The sequence below is a fragment of the Cryptomeria japonica genome, unplaced genomic scaffold, assembly GCF_030272615.1.
Source record: "Cryptomeria japonica unplaced genomic scaffold, Sugi_1.0 HiC_scaffold_632, whole genome shotgun sequence".
NCBI classification, from domain to species: Eukaryota; Viridiplantae; Streptophyta; class Pinopsida; order Cupressales; family Cupressaceae; genus Cryptomeria; species Cryptomeria japonica.
Genome location: NW_026729432.1, coordinates 38302 through 45106, shown reverse-complemented (window position 1 = coordinate 45106; position 6805 = coordinate 38302).

The following is a 6805-nucleotide window of genomic DNA, read 5'->3' as shown; positions in this document are numbered from 1 at the left end:
CCTTTGAGCATGGTGACTCTTCCTTTGGGCTTTGCACTATGTACACTCTCAATGATTATAGGGATAGATCTGACCTCTGGAAATGGCTTGCATCACTTCCAGATATCCCCTAGGTCCTTGGGGGAAACTTTAACATGGTTGAACACAAGGAAGATAAGTTAGGGGGAGCCAATGTTGAGTGGAAAGGGGAAGAGAAGGTAGATTGGGTAAGACTGTAAAGCATTAAGAGACTCTTTGACCCCTTGGAAGGTTTAAAACAACCCTATAAGGGAATATGGTTTACCTGGTGCAGTTATCAAATAGCTAGAAACGGGATTTTCTCTAGATTGGACAGATTCTAAACCAACAAGGATGCCTTATCCTTTGTCCCGGATCAACAAGGGTGCCCGATGATTCTGAGGCCTTCTTCTGTATCTGGCCATCACCCCATTTTTGCCAATATTGTTTTCAGAAGTTCTAACAAGACGGATAACAAAAGTGGTGGCAAATTCATCCTTAACAGTAAATTATTGTAGGACCATGATGTTTTGGGTGCTATTCATATTGTAAGATTGTTCAATAAATGGGATTCTCAAGATATCTCTAATATTAATAGGTGGAATACCTCAATGTCTGACTAGCAGAAGGTTCTTTGTACCATTGGTAAGAAGTAGGCCAAGGATGCTAGACAGATGGAGCTTATCCTCTCCTTTGATATGCATAAGGCAGAGTAAGACATTCAAAGAGACCCCAACAGTTCACATCTTACCCACTTGGTGGGAGTGGCTAGAGATAAACTCGGGAAATTTCAGCATGTTAGAGCCATGGTAGCCAGGACTAGAGGTAGGATGTTGTGGTTGTCTCAAGGAGATAAAGGATGTAAATTCTTCTTCAACCTTGTTAACCAAAAACAGTTCAAGGAGAAGATAGAAATGTTGTGGGTGGATAGCAGGGAAGTCTCTGAATAATAAGAGATCATGGATGAACTCTTTCTTTTACAAGATGTTGTTCTCCTAAGAGGATTCTCCTGCATCCATGCTTGCTAAAGACAAATGTCGGACTCTTTTCCCCAAGCTTCTCTCTCTTCAAGAAGGTAAGACTCTTAGTAGGCCTCTCTCCGGTGAGGAAATAAAAGGAGCCATCAAATATTTGCATAATGGTAAAGCCCTCGGTCCGGATGGGCTTACCAATGAGTTCTATAAGGCTAATATTAGCTGGATTGTGGATAACTTACTAGAGGTATATAAGGAATCTACTAAGACAGGGTCTCTGGGTGCTAACATTAATAGAGGCCATATCAAACTTGTCTAAAGAAGGGGAGAAGGCTCTTATCAAAAAGTCGCGTCCTATTACACTACTTAATGTATCCTTTAAGATCCTTGCGAAGATGATTGCTATTAGACTTGAAAATATCCTTCCTAAGTTTATTTGTATCACTCAGACTGCATTTATTAAAGGGAGATACACCTTGGAGAACCTCATTACCAGTTGTGAGGCTATGGAGTTGGCTAGACTTTCGGATCAAAAGGTGGTCATGTTTCTATTGGACTTTGGAAAGGCTTACGATAGGATTGAATGGATCTTTATTTCCATGATGCTTAAATCTTTTGGTTTCCCTGAGGTTTTCTCTCAATATGTTCAGGTACTCCTTAGGGATGCTCATTCCCAGGTAGAAGTTAATGGGTTGATCTTGTAGCCCTTCAAGCTTAGTAGATCTATTCGGCAAGGGTGCCCACTATCCCCTACTCTCTTTGTAATATCCTCTGACGCTCTGTTTTACCTTCTCAGGGATAACTCTCTCTCCCCAAGGGTTAGAGGGATCTCCCTTTTGAATAATTCTAAATTGCTTAACATTCAGTTTGCAGATGACACTACACTTTTCTTTGAACTGTCCAAGGAAAACTTGAGTGCTTTATCTCCCAACCTCACCTTGTTCTGTGATGCTTCAGGGGAAAAGATTTCCCAAACCAAATCTACTATACTCAGTTAGTCTGAGGGGCCACCAAATTGTCTCTCCACCTATGGGTTTCAATGGGGAGGACCTAACACAATTTTCAGATACCTCGGGATTCCTTTCACAATCTCTCCTTGCCTCAAAGATATGTGGGTATGGATTAAGGTCAAGATTGACAGCAAACTTACCAAATTGAACAAACACTACCTCTCGCTGGCCGGGAGAGTACAAGTTTGGCAAAAGATTATGTTAGCCTATAGTATCTACTATGCCTCTGTATGGATGTTTACTAATTATCAAATCAATGAGTTGTAGAAGATAATCAGATATTTTTTGTGGTCCGATGGTAGAGGTCAAAGAAAACCTCACTCAGTCAAATGGAATTGCTGTTGTATGGACAAGACTATTGGAGGACTAGATGTTTAGGATCTTAAAGTGCACGGGACTGCACTTGTTGCTAAATGGATCTTCCATTCATTGGAAGGCAATGAACCTTGGAAAGTACTCATTCGGAACAACGTCAGACTGGGTGTTCCCAAGAAGGCTAAATCCTGGAAATCCCTTCCTATTAGTGACCTTTTAGCTGGAACCTTCTCAGTCTCTACCACAGGCTCTGTTGTCTTTAAATCTATTTGGAAGGCATGGGAGAGCGTTAGGTTTAGTATTCGCAAAAATTGGATCAGTCCCGATAACCAAGTCTGTGGGGAATGATCAATCTGGTGGAACTTAGCCCACAATGGTAAACCCCTCGATCTCACTCAAGGATGTTCGGCCAAGAAATGGGCCAACAAAGGTATTTGTTGTCTTAAAGATATTATTGTTAATGGTGCTCTCATCTCATGGGATGGTCTTTCCAGCAAATATCAGCTTCCTTTGTCTAATAAAAGACCATAAGACATTATGTACAATGCATGTGATCTCTTGCAGCTTCCTAAAAGATGCAATGTGAATGAAGACAGGTTTGTATCCTTCTCATGGGCTGATGGCAGCCCACTCTGTAATGTGAAATTAATTTCTATCTATAAAACTATATCATATAATGTTGATATTCTTAATCATGTTAATATTATTTGGTACTCGGAATTATCACCTGCTCAATGGGGCAAAATATTTAAGGCTCTTTGGAGCTCTCCTCTGGCTCCTAAAAAGAAAACTTTTAGATGGTTGTTAATGCTTGATAAATTGCCTATTAGATTTGATTATAGTAAAGAAGATCTTTATAATATTTGTAAAGTTAAGGATTCCAGTAGACATATCTTCTTTGACTGTATTATTAGTAAGGAAGTTTGGCTTATTTTTTGTTTGATTAAACCGATGTATATTAACATACTTGATGTTGTTACTGGATTTATTAAAGGCATTAAGAAAGACACTAATCTCTTTTGGAATGTGTTATCTTGTGAAATTCTTTGGCATCTATGGAGAATTAGGAATATAGAAATATTTCAAGGGGAAGAAAGGGCCCTTATTGAGTCTTTTCGTAGACTCGGGTTTCATTTTATCTTCTCGCAGGTTACTATGGTTATCAGGCTGAATAAGGAGAAATTTTGTAGGTTCCTTACTGATGGGCATACAATAATATTTATCTGTGAGCTCTCTCATGGCTATACCTGGGGGAGAATGAATGCAGAAAGAACCCCCTTTATAATTTCTCTAGAATCATGGATGCTCTTATGGAGAAAATCATAGGAAATGGACAGCTGGTTTGCCGGCAAATGGTACACTCTGTCGGAATGTTGGATGGTCGGAGGTTGGTTTGGATAGAAGGCCCCTTCGAATGGACTGCTTGGATCTAGCACAAATTTATCTCATTATGGATGTATATAGTTGGATAGTCTTTTGTATATGCCTCTTTAGCTGCATAGGCCTGTATATGTTTCGCATATATCACGGTTTAGGACTGTATAATCTTTTTGTATATGTTGACCGGTATTTTGTATAAACCCATATGTCAATACCCTAATCTTTACATACTCTCTGATGTGGATACATACTTAGAAGGCTGGCATGAATTGTTGACACAAATTTAATTGTTTTGTAATTCAGTCTACTCTCTATTATCAATAAATAAATAATTATTTATCTGTATTTAAATAAGACAAAGTGCATTCAATAAGTAGCATTGAAAATGAAGACAATGATATCATTAATAGAATAAGTCATAAAAAAATCCTTAAATGATTAAAAATATAATGAATCAAAATCTTCTACAATTGATATTAAATTATTAGTCTAATTATTATTATTATATTTTGTGTGACATTATTGTCAATAATATTCAACCAATTTGAATTCTTTTAGGGAATACCCTTAATAAAGTGCTTGAAATTTCTAATATATTTAAGAATATTATTAGATTTTTAAAAAAAAATGATTAAAAGATCATACAAAGGTGATTGTTGAAACATGATTTTTTTAATTCTTTTTTTTTTTTAACAATACATTAGGCATGTGTATAAATTGATATTATAGGAAATGGATAATATTAAAGAGAAGCTACAGTTTTGATATTGGGGAGCAAAGCCCGAACCTGAACTACTATGACAACTAAGACTGTGGCGTAATTTCTTCCTACGTTGTATTAGTATGATTGCTGGGAGAATTCACCAAATAAGTATTCTTATAGCCCTTAATATCTATCATCATCTACAAAGTGAAGCGCATCAGCTTATACAAAAGATAAGTGAACAAAGGAAAAATGTAGTACACCATCTAAAAATTAGACCCAAGTGGAAGATTTGCTACTTCTCTCAAGCTTCGTGGAAATAATGAAGAAGGATGGAAAAAGAGAATCGAAGACCAACGTAGTAGGTGTTGAAAATCATGGGGGATGTACATTACCCTACAATATCAACTTAGCAGGTTGCTACTTCTCTGTGTCGTGGACTCCTCTATTATGTGCTTTTGGTCCTACGAAGGGCGGTTGTTTTCTTTAGATGGTGGTGTCTTTTGATGCTAGGGATTCATTAGGAAGGGCTTCTTCTTTCTTATTTTTGTGTTGTTGTCTCTCAATCCTCCTTTCCTACTTGGTTCGGGGTTTGGAAGTTTTATTTGACTCTCACCTTCTAGTAACTTTTTGGTGGTTGGCCTTGAAGGTGTTGTGTTCTTCAAGGATTATTTTTATGTTGTGAGTTGGTAGCACGTTGTCTTTGTTGTTCGTAAAGGCACATTTTCCTTTGGCAAAGAGTTTCCTCATGCTGCGGTGGGTGGAACTAGAATGGATGTTGTGGGCCCCGGATACCTTGCGGGTGCCTAATCAAAGAAGGCTCTATTCTTCGTTATTCTTCTATAATGTTGGATCCTTGTTGCTTCTAGAGGTTGTTTTATTCATGGGGGACTTCTACTTTCAATCCCTACTTCCCCATGGTTTATGGCTTTGTCGCTTTCCTTTAGGATCTTGTGCAAACGGTAGGTTCTAGGATCTCTTTTTTTCCAATTCTTTCAGTTTCTGGCTATGGTCTCTTCCCGAGTTATCCTTCTCTCTCATATTTTCTCCCTTTTTATTTATGATATCAGGTGTTCCATCAAGGTGCCTTTGAACATGTTTGGGCTAGTCCATTCAAGATTGTTTTTTGCTCTACAAGAATGGCTAGGTGTTCCTTTTAGGTTGTGGGGTGCCTTCCAAAACACTCTGTTAGTTTTTTACACTCTATTAGTTTTTTATTTTCTTTATTTTTTGGCCAATGCAAGGGTTTTCGTTTAGGATTATGGTTTGGGGTGCTCTCCAAAACCCCTCTTTTTATAGAATGTGAGAGTGTAAGTCTGCTAAGAGTTTGGGACCCTTGTTCCCGCCTTTTGGGTTCTTTTTTCTTCTGGATTGCTTCTCAAAAAAGGGGTGTTCCCTTTTTTGGTGTCTGGGGGTTTCACTTCTTGTGAGCTCCTCCTGGTTATGTAAATGGGTATAGGCCCTCTCTTTCTTTTATTAATCAAAACTATTCTATTGTATTTTACATTTCAAATCATGAAAATTTTTACATGTATGTTATTTTCTTTCATGCTTTATGTTTAAAATAATCAAGTTTCTCTTTTCAAAATAGGAATCGGCGCATAAAATGGTTTGGAGACACATCAATTAAGTTTTCTAAAAATGTATTGATTAGTAGCTAAAAAGACGTTTTTATTTTTAAGATGGAAAACATAGACATAGACAACCAACCAAGCTTGTTTTAAGGTCTACAAGCCACAGACAACCATCTGAAAGGTGTTGACCTAGTGTTTGCAGTTTCTTATTTCTTTGAATACTAATGTGGATGAACCTACATCTCTAGAAGAGGGATTAGGTATGAATGATGAAGAATCTTGGAAGGTTATTATTGATGATGAAATGGTGGCTTTGAAAAGGAATGATGCATGGGATCTTGTACCATTTCTTGAAGGATGAAAACCCGTCGGTTGTAAGTGGATTTCAAGAAAAAGATTGGTTCAAATGGAGGTATTGAGAATTATAAAGAACGCTTGGTTACGAATGGTTACTGTGAGGTTGAGGGAATTGGTTATGGTGAGATATTTTCTCCTCTTATGAAAATAAAAGCCATTATATTTTTTCTTTCTACCGCTGATGCTTATAATTTAAAGGTTGAGCAAATGGATGTGAAAACTACATCCCTTCATGATGATTTTCAGGAGGAAATTCATATGACATGCAGCAAGAGCATTGCGTGATAAAAGGTAAAAGTAATTTGGTTGGAAAATTGAAGAATTATTTGTTTGGCCTCGAACCTCGTCTTAGAATGTGGTACCCAAAATTTTATACATGTGTTTTGAGTTTGGGTTTTGAGGGTTATAAGTCATATCACTATGTTTATTATAACTTTGATGGTGATCATTTCCTGTGCATTGCATTATATGTTGACGATATGTCATTCATTGGTA